The sequence below is a fragment of the Gossypium hirsutum genome, chromosome A04, assembly GCF_007990345.1.
Source record: "Gossypium hirsutum isolate 1008001.06 chromosome A04, Gossypium_hirsutum_v2.1, whole genome shotgun sequence".
NCBI lineage: Eukaryota > Viridiplantae > Streptophyta > Magnoliopsida > Malvales > Malvaceae > Gossypium > Gossypium hirsutum.
In genome coordinates this window covers 13,900,536-13,914,146 of record NC_053427.1, presented here as the reverse complement: position 1 = coordinate 13,914,146, position 13,611 = coordinate 13,900,536, and the positions used below count along the sequence as shown (strand labels likewise).

The window sequence follows — 13,611 nt, the reverse complement described above, 5'->3', positions numbered from 1 at the left end:
TCTAGCGGCACTTTTACCATAAACATCGCTATAGAATATGACATTTCTCATAAATGTCGCTATAGAACATGACCTTTAGCGGCACTTTTCCCACATTTGCCGCTATAGAACATGGCCTTTAGCGACGCTTTACTCACAAACGCTACTAAATTTAATAGATTTTTAACAACCCATTTTTATTCATATGGAACCCAAATTGTCAACATAATTTCTTGTAACATCAAATCCAACCAAAAATTGCAAATCTAAATGATACTTCAAATTCAACGAAAGAAATATGTATATGACCTAAATTAATAAATGAAATAACAAAATTTATTATATTCAAAAGTTATAATGTTAAAATATTCTTACAGTAAGAAAACAAACGTCTAAGATGGCGGATTCAGTGACTACTAAAACATCTTTACCATATTTTGAAGCTGTAGCTAGAGTTCGTCATATTTTCTGCTTCCCTCGCTGCTACCTCCGCTTTAAGTTGTAGTAGGAGTTCTTCATATTTTTTTGAGCCTCTGCTTCTCTCAATGCTGCCTCCGCTTTAAGTTGAGCAATTTGCTTAACTGTTCTCGCTTGCATCTAAGCCATTTGGTCTCTTAACCTCTGAACTTCAGCTTGAGCCTGATTCCTCGAAGGCATGTATTGCTGCGAGCTGGATCTAAAATATTGGGTTGGGTTAACAAAATATCCTTGAAATCGAACCCGATCATACCTTTCGGGACCCAAAATTTTAGTAATAATTCGGTTATCAATGTCGTTAAGATTCACATAACTATCACTCGAAGCGATCACTTCATACTCTGCCCTTTTATCCTTTAGTTTCTCCTAATAAATCAATCAAAGAGTTAGAAACGAAATATATAATCAAAACAAATGCAACCTAACTTAAAATTATTTGCATTACAAACGATAAATTAAACCATTATAATTAAACATGATAAATATTTAAAACAATTCAAATTTTATTAAGTAAATATATCATAATTTCTGCAGCTTCAATAGTCATAGAAAATCCATCTTTCTTTCTATGTGTAATGTCAAAAAGTTGAAGGCGTCCAACTTTTTGACCAGGCGACAGTTCCTATGATATAGTAGGAAAAATATTATTTAATAGAAAGTAATTAATATTTGACACAATTAATAAATTCAAAATACCTTGTCGTCAGCTACACGAGCAAAACTTTTCGACCTAGCTGTGTGCGTGAATTTTTGTTTTGGCTTACTTGTAGTTCCAACTCGCTCACGATCCTACATTATGAAATTATTATTATGTATATAGTAAATACTATAAAAAAAATAATTATAAGTCTTTGGAAGTACGTAATACCTCTCCTTTCTTTGAATTCCAAAATCTAACTGCATCTTCCCATTAGTACCTCAGCCTTCCTGGCTGTACATTTCCCAATTTCTCTTTGAGCCTTATATTTTTCTTAAAATATTCCTTCTTTAAAGCACTTTTATGGTCTCTCCAATTTTTTTTCTAATGCCTTCTTCACATAATTATCCGAGACCTCTAAAGCAAATCTCTCGTGCAAATAACACAAGTTTAGAAAGTTAATATAAATGAAACTTAAACCAAAGTATTATAAATTACATTCACGTTATTACCTTAATATTATCGAGAGCTTGATTTTTGTTACTAACAGACATATGATGCCATGACTCGTAGTTGATAGGCAACAAATTGACAATTCGTGCTATAATGCCCAAGTATTCTACTAAAAGTCGAGCTTCTAATCCAATAGGCTGACCATGACAGTTTTCAGCTACTTTGACACGCTCGACAGAATTTAACTCAAATAAATCATTTAATAGCGTACGTCCTCGAGTTTTGCGTCTCCCACCACTTTGAGCTAAAAAAATGGTATCTTATAATATAAGAATTTGAAACAAAAATCAATAATAAAAGTCAACACGCATGTAAATTAAAGTTAACATTACTTTGAATTTCTGCAGATTCGTCAGCTGTATTCGGAACATTCGAAGATCCAATAGCAATCTGTTGTTCACTATTTAGTTTCTTCTGAATTTGGAGAATTTTGATCAATACTTAGATCTCACAATATTCTTCTAGGCATTTTATCTGCAATACACATAAAATAGTTAAATATTAGTAACTAATTACAACAATAATATTACATATAAATTACTTGAAATATTTAACAAGATCAAGATTTAAATTATAATATTACATATAATTAAAAAATTGTAAAATCTTACTACATCATGATTCGTAAATATCTTCATCCACATCCTGGTGAACCCATTGAAATTTTGTACTAGTACTAGGGATAGTTTCATTTGAGTTTTGTTTTGAAAAATACAAAGTTTCTGATCTTTTATCGATGTCATCTCTACTTCAATTAGTTGGATCTTTCGAGTAAAAAACTTGTTTGACTTGAGAAGGAAATACATACAACTCGTCTATCAATTGTTGTCCAGTGTGAATTAATCGAGAGAAGTTCACTATTGTGAAACCAAATTGATCTTTTTTAATTCCACAGCAGTATTAACATCAACTCAATCACATCGAAATAAGACAACCTTCCGTTTGCCATAGTAATCCAACTCAATAATATTAGTAAAAAGCCCATAATACTCCACATTTCCCTCAATAGGATTACTGTCCCTAGCACCAGCATAACTTGTAATTGAAGAATTACCAACTATTCCACAATTTTGAGACTTCCTCAATCTTTCGCGAGATTTTGTATGAAACCTAAATCCATTGATGAGGAATGCACTATATCTTTCATATCAAATTTTATCTTAAATTATTATATCTTTAATATAAATTTTAAATAAATAATTTTTGAAAATTTAAGTAATATTTAAAGGAATTAGATAAAATTTGAAATTTTTATATAATTTTTTATGTAAGAAAACAAAAACAAAAACAAAAACAAAAAAAATTCAAAATATGAAAAAAAAACCTAAAAAGCTTTAAAATTTTTTTTCTCTTTTGTAATTATATATTCTTTCAATATTTTAGGAAATTTAAATAACTTTTTCAATTTACTAATTAATTTTGTTTCTCTAGAGATGCATGGGTTAGCAATTTTTTAAATTTTAATATATATAAAGTTTATCTATTATCTCTTAAATAATTTAAACTATAATGACAATTTTAATTATTAAAATTAATATTATCTCTTTTACAATTATATAAGAAATTAATTAATATATAAATTTAAAAACAATCAGTCATATACCAAAAAAACTTTAAAATTATTTTAAATAATAGTATTTTAATTTTTTTATTTTTAACATATATTTTTCTATGTTTTTACTTTTAAATTTTGTCTACGTGTCATTAAAATTTTTCAAGATTTTAAATATTAAATTAAAATAAATTGTATTTTAATTAATATAAAGAAACTAGTTAAATAATAAATAGAAGAGGATGAAAGAGTGCATAATTGGGTTTAGGGTCACTTGGATGATGGGTGAGTATACAGGGAGCAAAACAACGCTGTTGATTTTTTGCGACGTTTTTCTCATGAACGCCACTATTGCTTTACCAATTGCGGCGTTTTTCTATTAACACCCTATTGTATAATATTTTCGACATTTTATATCCAAACGCCACTAAAACCTTAATTTCCTGTGTTTGCAAAAGCCTTTTTAAATGCAGCGAATTTAGAAAAAGTCAAGTCAATGCTATAGACTCTTTGATATAACAAGCATCCAATTAGGTACTTAGAAAGAGTCTTTTGACGTTTTTGTCTATGATTGTAATTATAATTATAATATAATTAAATCGAGTGAGTTAACAAATGGCTTAAGCTTTTGTATTTAATTGCAGACATATTTTCTTTTATGGATTACCGTAAATTGTTACTTATATATGTATGCATATCCATCAACGAGTGAAATTTATAATTATTTATTTATTCTCTTTTAGGTACTCTAATTTTCTATAAATTAGAATGCTAACCTTTAAGATAAGCTTCATTTCTTTCTTATTTTTCAAGTTGACTCAATCAAAATTTTCCAACCCATGGAAAAAATTTGAATCCCCATCAATCCTGCTACTAACTAAATTATGGCTCTTACTATTTAGTAAATATTAAAAATTAGTGTAATTATAAAAATATAAATAAAAATTATTTTTAATATTTTAAAGGTAAAATAGGCTTTCACGGCCCTTTCTAAACTCTTAATTTTTTTTCTTTTAAAAACATGTTTATATGAAATCAAATACGATGTATTGCTCAAATTCAATGAATTTTCATGTGTAAAAAATAAAATAAGCTTTCACGGCCCTTTCCAAACTCTTAATTTTTTTCTTTTAAAAACATGTTTATATGAAATGAAATACGATGTATTGCTCAAATTCAATGAATTTTCATGTGTAAAAAGAATTTCAGAAAAAAAAATCAACAAGATGGTCAATGTATGATTTATGCACTATTTTTATAGACTAATAATGTTTTCAGCATTCTTGAAATCATAAGGCACAAGACAAATGATCTTATATATGTCTTAGTTATAAATACTATTTATTTTTCCTTTTCTTTCTTTGCTTCTTCAATAGTATTCAATTCTTTTGATAAATCTGCACTTTGAAAGAATCTAAATATCTAATTAATTCTTATTGGTAAAAATGTATATTCTATTCAATAATTACTTTCCGCAATCAAAGTAAAATGATTTCTAGAAGTGATGAGTGCACAATATCTGACCACTCGAGTTATAAATACTTCTATTTTCTTTGTGCAAACAGATGTTTAACCCCTTTTCCCATTGTTATCGAGAAATTTTCACTTCTACAAATTAAGCTATTAAGTTGCTTTCACTTGCCATTCATCCCACAATTATTGAGGACTTTGAAGTTGACCTTTATGCATATATCATGTCTCTATTTTCTTAAAAATGTAAATCGTGGAAGTATACAACTCATAAGTCAACATCAATCGTTTTAAATTTTAAAAAAGAAAAGAAAAATTCTTTCTCGAGTAAATTACCAATTCTTTTATGTACATTGTTTAAAAATAGATAAACTAAATTTTACAAATAAATTAAGGGCCCTTTTAGATGAGCGGTGTGTTCACAATAAAATAAAAATAGACAAGTTAAGGCCCCTTTATTTATTTGCTCATATTCATCAAGGCACCTCAACAATTTTCATCATTGTAACACAACCAAAAGAGCATACAAATACCACCTCAATAGTCACTAAATGATATACTTCTCTTCAACTTCTCAAGCACCAATTAACCATTCAATCAATCTCCAACATTAAGCATTAGCTTATCAAAATATCCCTAAACATAACCTAAAAGTATATAATCCATCATTCACATCCAAGCATCAATCAAAACACAATGCATACCATGATGTCACCTCATCCATTTGAACATTAGACATAAAACAAAACAACCTAACAAGTAATCAATAACAAGACCATTAACATCACATGCATACATATATATATACACATAGCCTTCAAAATCCCAACTAAACACATAATGACCATTATTGTAACACCCCAAAACCCGACCTAGAAGTTTTGACAGTATTCTGAAGGTCACATTGGTCACCAAAATGGCCCAAAACAAAACACCATTCGAACTTCTTAATTTCCTTTCGAAAACCACTTTTGCTCGTGTTTTACAAAAATCAGTAGTAGAATTTTACTTAGGCTTTGTAAACATTAGTTTGTTGCTAAGGTTTAATTAAGGCCAAATCAAACATTTCTTTATTAATTCTGTAAACATTTCGGAGCTAAAATTTGTTAAACGAAGTTTTCAAACCAATGTAGCAATGGAAAAATTTGGCGTTTTACTTCAATTAAAAATCCATAAACTGACACTTAAAACTTGATCGATATTTAAAGAAAAGAAACAATCTCAATCACTAATGTCCATGCATGAAAACACTAGACTAACTCAAAACCAAAAACCCATACCACAGTTCACATAAACTTTATTGACTAATCCGATTGGACATAAATGATTATATCTTAGGAAAACTTTATTAAAATCAACCTGAGACGAGAAACTCTGAGACCTTCATTTTGCTGAGTCCAAGACCTAACCATGTGAGATACCTGAAAAGGGTAAACTAAGGGTGTGACCTATGAAGCTCAATGTTAGTATAAAACAAATGTGAATAGGCAGAATCGAACAAACAATCAAACATAAAGAAACCTCAAATAACTCATGGTAACTAAGCACATCAAATGAAGCAATTTAATTAAAAAATATATTACAACATCCATTTATGTAAGACATACTTGAATACGTGACAAATATAATAAAATCCCTCCCAACCATCCAATTACAACAACTTCGTCCATCTGCACACCAAATAGGGTACACTAGACCCTTCCATCCACTACACACCAGTTTGGTTTATGGTGGACCTATCCAACTAATGCACCATAAAATGGTCATAGGCCACTCGAATGTTATCCAGTCAAGCTGCCAACATTGTTGCGGATTTATCACCAAAGTAAGTCAACGTATCTTAACTACCAAATCAAACTTCCTTCTTTTTGTTAACCATGTCCCAACCACAATGTAAATGCAATTGATTTAATACATACGAATATACCAAATCAGAAATGCTCACATTTAATTTTCAATAACCCACAATCCTACTCGTAACAAACATAAGTTAGTGGAATCATCAACATGTATACATTCAACTAACACATCCAGACATTCTCATATACCAATTTTAACATAACAGAGTAATATTAGAAACCTAAACGAACGAAAATATTAAAACATATGTATACATATTTATATATATCCAAACAATAATACACCTTTCATAGTCACTCAACAATCAGTAGTAGTGGTCAACCACTCCTACAAAGGCTTAAACATGCAAGAAATCATTCAGGGACTAAAATGAATCAATTTGTGAAAAAAAGGAAAAATAGCAAAATAGGACCAGACGGCCGTGTGGTTTGGTTGTGTAGGAGGTTTCTGATCTGGCGTAATTCGATCTAGCATATTAAACTAGTTTTCAAATTTGAGGAGCTTGAATACGAGCATTTTAGTTGGAATTTAGTTTAAGTTTTCTTACATTTATTTAAATTCAATAAATTGTGTTATTTGAGTCTTTTATTGACCTTAAAGGTCGACTGTATCGTAAAGGTGAGCTAATATACTTTATAAGTGTGGAAGAGACCATTAGAAGGCATATTAACTCAATACTAGTCACTAGGTTGCAACACAGAGCATTGGATGTCACAACATAAGGAGAAGAATAAGAAAAGTCCAAGACTACATTCAATGTTGCGACACAACCTGAGGATGTTGTGACATACCCTTGAAGGCACCCTAAAGTTGAGCATAATCCCCTCGATGTTGCGACAAAGGACCTGGTGTGTCGTGACATCACCTTTATACAAGAAATTAATACAAGTCAGGGGCATTTGGGTATGCACAATCTAACTTTAAGTTTGGGAATATCAACTAATCTAGGATTAAGGACGACGAACATTCTAAGTCTATACATAGGCTCAACTAACACATGTTATGGACACCTTTTTCTATTGTATAAATTTCTCTTTAATTTAGTCATTAGTTTTTCCCTTCTATTAGGTTTTAGATTTTTATTCCTATTCTTGTTATTTACTTTTGAAGGAGGAATCAGATTCTGAAATTATCTTCAAGCTCTATGAGGATTCAACACTCAAATTTTATACAATTAGGCTTCTTCTAAACTCTATTCTTGGAACTGTTCTTTATGTTCATTCTTTCATTCAAGTTTATATTGTTTACTAGATCCATGTGGAACTAATCGTCTTATGGGGGATTAGATAGTGGAGGTATGAATAATTAACTATTTTGTAGGGATTTCTTAACAGGTCAGCTATTCAGGAAAGGAAGAACCCTAGGCCTAACAACCTTACGAAGTCATTAAGGTAGGAATTAACTGAAAATTGGTATGACTTATCCGTGAACACTTTAACCTTAAATCGGTCTAGACTGTGAAGTCGGAAGGTAAGTTGTTCTTGTTGACTTAGTGTTTCAGTGGACGTATCGAAAGATCCTGCTGGGGTATTGACTAGTTGATTGAACAAGAAAACTCGAGACACCAGTTGATTACGATTACCAAGGCATGCTAATCACCCATACCCTGATTTGATATATATTTTCTTATTTGGTTTCTTGTTTTTCATTTATTTCTTTTCTTATTATTTTTATTATAATTTATTCAAAAAATATTCTTTTAATTCTTCATACTATAATTTGATTAAAGTATTAATTAGATATGTTTATGTTTAAATTAGAATTAATTTAGTGTTTGCCTCACTTAGGTATGATCCTCGGAGTAAGTTACAACTTGACTCGTATACTTGCAGATACCGTTTATTCGCATCTTTTCTGTAGGATTTCTACTTTAGACATTGGTACGTCTGGAGGCGGTCAAGTTGTTGCGCCGTTGCCAAAGAGGCAACATCACTATATTAGTTTTAATTTTTTGGATGATAATAGAATAATTAGGAAATTTTTATGTTATATTTATGGATTTAATTTTCTTGTTTCTACTAATCTTATCCTTTTGGGTTTAGTGTATGACTTGTAGTAAAGGAGCACCTTTAGACACAGCCATCAATCTAGAGAGAATAAACCGAAGAAATCATCAACAACAATAGCAACAGTAATAACAACAGTCAATGTAGAATCAATTACTTGCTGGAGGGAATTTACCACCACGTAAAAATCCAGTGCTTGACGAAGCATACAATAACAATCTAAAATATCCACTAGCACTACCACAACTACTTGTAGATATAAACATGGCATGTAACGAGAGGACTCTGAGGGAGTATGGGCTATCGAATCTAGATATGGTTCAAGGGAGTATAACGAGGCCAACTATCACGAACAATAATTTTGAGATTAAGCCAACATGATCTAGATGATCCAGAACAATTTGCAAAGTTGCAGAACAATAATAGGGGATCCAAGTCAGCATTTAAAAAGGTCTCTCTAGCTTTGTAATACCTTCAAATACAATAGGGTCACTAATGATGCTATTCGTCTTCGGTTGTTTCCCTTTTCATTAATTGATAACACTTTTTTGGCTAGATTCGCAGGCCCCAAGATCAATCACGACATGAGATGAACTTGCAGGGAAATTCCTATAAAAGTTCTTCTTGGTTAGCAAGATGGTCAAACTAAGAAGGGAAATTTCGATGTTCAAACAATTAGAAAGGGAAAGCTTTCATGAAGTATGGGAGCTTTTTAATATGCTAATTTAGAAGTGCCTACACCATAGATTGCCTGAGTGGTTATGACTGTAAATTTTCTACAACGGGTTGGATATGTATTCGAGGTCAGGATTAGATGGAGCAGTAAGAGGAGCCTTAATGAAAAGAATGTATGATGATGTGTACGAATTGATAGAAAGTATGATAGTGAATTCCTACCAGTGGCCAACTAAACGATACATATATGACAAAAGACCATCCACAGTGAAGGTTGTCTAGGAGGATGATAGATATCAACCACTGATGGATAGAATCAACCGAATAGAGTATGGGAAGAGTGCACCACCTACTTATAGAGGAGTCAAACTGCTCTTCCATTATATTAATAATCCTACCGAGGATGTGAACTACATCAAAAATAGGGATGGAAATCCCTATTCGAATAATACAATCCAGAATAGAGTGATCATCTGAACCTAAGATGGGGAGGAAACTAAGGAGGAGGTAATAGCTCGAACCAAGTTAAAGATTCTAACTATCAACCTTATTATTTACAAAAACCCTAGGAAATGGCCAACCTAAATGACCATACTGTATGTGGTCAACATCTGGATAGAATTAAGGGAGAGATGTAGTCAATGAGAATGTATGTTAAATAGGTACAGTTTGAATGCACCAATTCAACAAGAACATTGACTAAACTTGAAGATTAGATGAGCTAATTGATGATCATGATAGGGGATATAAAAAGAAAAATTAGCACAGGTATTCCTAGTAATACCGAAAATAATCCTCGTAGAGAAGGGAAGGAGCACGTGGAAGCGATAGCGCTTTGATTGGGTAAAGTATTGAGTAGCCCACAAAACCCAACTCAAGAGGTAAATATGGAGAATACTGATGATCTTCAAGAAATACCCCTAGAAGCTAATAATGAACCTGAACCAAAGGAAGTAGTTGCACAGGCAATTGAGCTAGATATAAAAGCAACTAAAGATTCTGCCATTGCAAAAATACCATTTCTTTCTAGGCTAGAAGAGAAGCAAAAGCAAGATGAAGATGATTTTGTAAGTTTTCTAAACTTGTTCAAAATGTTAAATGTTAACATGCCCTTGATTGAATTAATTGAGAAAGTGCCTAAGTACGCAAAATTTTTAAAGGAAATTCTATCTAGGCATAGGAAGATTAAGGTTGGTGAACGAGTTAATATAAGCATTTCCTGTAGTGTTATTATTTCGAGACAAGTTCCAAAAAAATTGAAAGACCCGAGAAGTTTTACTATCCCCATAAAGATAGGGAGCATTTATTTTAATAGAGCTCTATGTGATCTTAAAACTAGTATTAACCTAATGACTTTAACTAATTATGAAAAACTCGGGTTAGGGGACCTAAAAAATACACAGATAACATTACAATTGGCCAACAGATCTTCAACATCCAAAAGGAGTATTAGTAGATGTGTTAGTCAAAGTGCGTAACTTTATCATCCTGGCAGACTTTATGGTTCTAAACTATGAAGAAGATAGAGAGATACAAATCCTGTTGGGAAGACCTTTTCTAGCCACTTCAAGGTCCACCTTTTCTAGTCAAATGCAGTCAGCAACATAGTGGGGTCAATAAAAAGGACTTAGGGGAGTATTGCAATGAATTATCTATTTCTAACAATCTCGAGTCCTAAGCGAAAAAACAGGTTGAAAAAATAGGTGCAAGGAAAGAGATAAGTGAAATAAGGTGGAATGGCATGATGAGCAATAGACTAAGAATGATAGAATCAAAGAATCGTTCTTCTGTGAATTAATGATGATATCGATGAATCCGGTAGTAAAACTTAAATTATTTAAATTAATATTTAATTTTTATAAATTATTGTATATTTAGCTAACTGTTTAAACTAGATTTTAATTTTTATTAACTTTATGTTTTATAGAAATCATAACACTTTAGAAATTGTAATTTTGGGTAAAAACAAAGCCAGTGTCACAAAACGATAACCCCGTATCGCGACACCAAGGGCAAATTTGACGAAATTAAGGAAATCACTTCGATATCGAGACTCAAATTTTGTGTGTCGTGAAACCAAAATCCAATATCCCTAGAAATTCAAAAGTCCAAAGTGTGTCGCAATATCTAACCCCAATGTTGTGACACGGGACTCCTATGCCGCGACATCATAGCATTTTTCGACAGGGCTCGATCCATTTGTATGACCCGATACCTTATTTTTAATCCTCAAAACACCTATTTTGTAACCTAAATACATATTATCCCTTTATATAAACATCTCTTAACTAATTTAATCTCTCAAAACCTCTTAAATCCCTTAAACACTAAAACTCACTTTTTTTTATTTGTTTGGAAAATTTCTTTTTTTAATAGTCTCAATGTAGGAAAGGATGGGAACGATGAAACAAACAAATATGATGAGGAATCTAATGAATTAGACGAGGTTAAGAGTTCCTAACTCAACTTTTATTGTTCCATTGAACTTATATGCTTGATATTTCTTTAGTTAGAAGGCTAAACATCATGCCTCCTAGAAAGGTCGAAAGAACTAATGAACTGGAATCATCAACGATTCTGAACCTTTTTAGTTTTTCAAACCCAAATGTTGGAAAATACTTTGTTGAACTTGAAGGAAAAACTTTTATCCAAGAGAGGGGATTTCACCCGTCAATAATTATTTGTAAGGAAATATGGCCTTTCGTTAGATATCATAGGTGGGAACATTTTTGGACGATCCCAAAAGACATTGCTATGGTCCCTGTTGTTTAAGAGTTTTATGCATCATTACAGGACCAAGAGTTTAGGAACACTGAAGGCCATATGTGGGAAACGATACTTGTGTAAGGGAAAGAAGTGCGAGTAACCCCTTGAATTATTTGTGACTTTTATAATGCCCTATACTATGAAAAAGACTTTGTTGATGAAATTAGCTTAGAATATTTTTGAGACATAAATATGGATAAGATTATAAACTTTTTAACTGAAGGAAGGGGTAATGGAAATATCTATAACACCCCTAACTCGTGTTTGCTGTCAGAATAGGGTTACGAAGCGTTACCATACAAACAGAACATTTAAACATAAATGTCATACATTATCATAATCAGATTATAAACCAATCATTAACATATATATGGTCCCTAAATTGAGCCCTCGAGGCCCTAGAAATACCTTGGAAACGATTTGGGACTAACTTGAAAACATATGGAAAGTCAAAGAAGAAAAAGTTACAAAAATTTGGATACAAAGGTCACACGGCTATGTGGCTAGGCCGTGTGCCTCACACGGCTGGGATACACACCTGTATAACCTTCAAACTAGGGACACATGGCTGTGTCTCAGCCTGTGTCCTTACCCGTGTAACTTTTTGAGTAGGGTAACACAGTCATGTCAGACGCCCGTGTGCCAAACCGCGTAACTCACTGACTTGTATAAAAAAAACCTTCAGGAGGCACATGGCCATGTTGCCAGGCAGTATGTGACATACGGCTGAGTCATACGCCCGTGTCTCAGGCTGTGTGGACCTAAAATTTCACCTAAAATAGGTCATTCCCAACACCATTTCATGCATGACCATTTGAACAACTTGTGTACACTAACAAGGCATCAAAACATACCTAAAGATACATATATTCTCCATTCCACAAGCAATTCACACCTAACCAATCTAACCATTTAAAACATGCTTCCAAAGAACATAAACATCATTCATCATTACAGAAACATACCATTTAATTGTCTTAAAATCAACCAACCAATGTGACTTTCATAGACACAACAATTTTATCAAAACATCAACAACTAAAAAATATCAACATTGATCCATTCCTTCCATAGTACTTAATTCAATCATAAGCCAAAACATACCACAAGTGTTTACTTTCATACCTTTCTAATTATACCAAAAAGAAACCTATTTACAAGCATGATAAAATACCTATTGACATAGTTTACTATAATATCAAATTGTATAAAAACAACCTATTTAGCCACATATACATGCCACTACCATAAGAGACACAAGAACTACCAACATTGATGGATAGTGTGAGTCGATTGATTGATCCTTCCAAGGGTTAGCAATAGAACTTTACAAAACAGTCCACAAGAACCAGTAAATTTACATAACTTTGTAAGATCATAGTATTACTTACAATCTAACACAATTAGATATAATTCATATACAATTAGATTTTAGTGCTACTAGAGTATAACCACACACGTAAATGTATTTAGGGGTACCAAAGTACAAATAGGGGCACATATGTGAAAATAGGGGTACCGAAGTACAAATAAGGGCACGTATGTGCAACCAGGGGTACCGAAGTACAAATAGGGGCACATATGTGCAAACATTCAATAATTGATTACTAACCTTTAAATAAGGAACTATAATGTAAAATTACAAATAGAAATTCATTTAATTATTGAAACACTAT

General features: G+C 31.9%; 1 non-coding gene across 1 annotated transcript; it reads right to left on the bottom strand.

Moving 5' to 3' along the window:
* Positions 1–9,136: 9,136 nt before the first annotated feature.
* Positions 9,137–9,243, bottom strand: LOC121228367 (small nucleolar RNA R71). Its single transcript, XR_005925943.1, has one exon. It is a non-coding gene; the product is annotated as a small nucleolar RNA R71 (small nucleolar RNA).
* Positions 9,244–13,611: the final 4,368 nt, after the last annotated feature.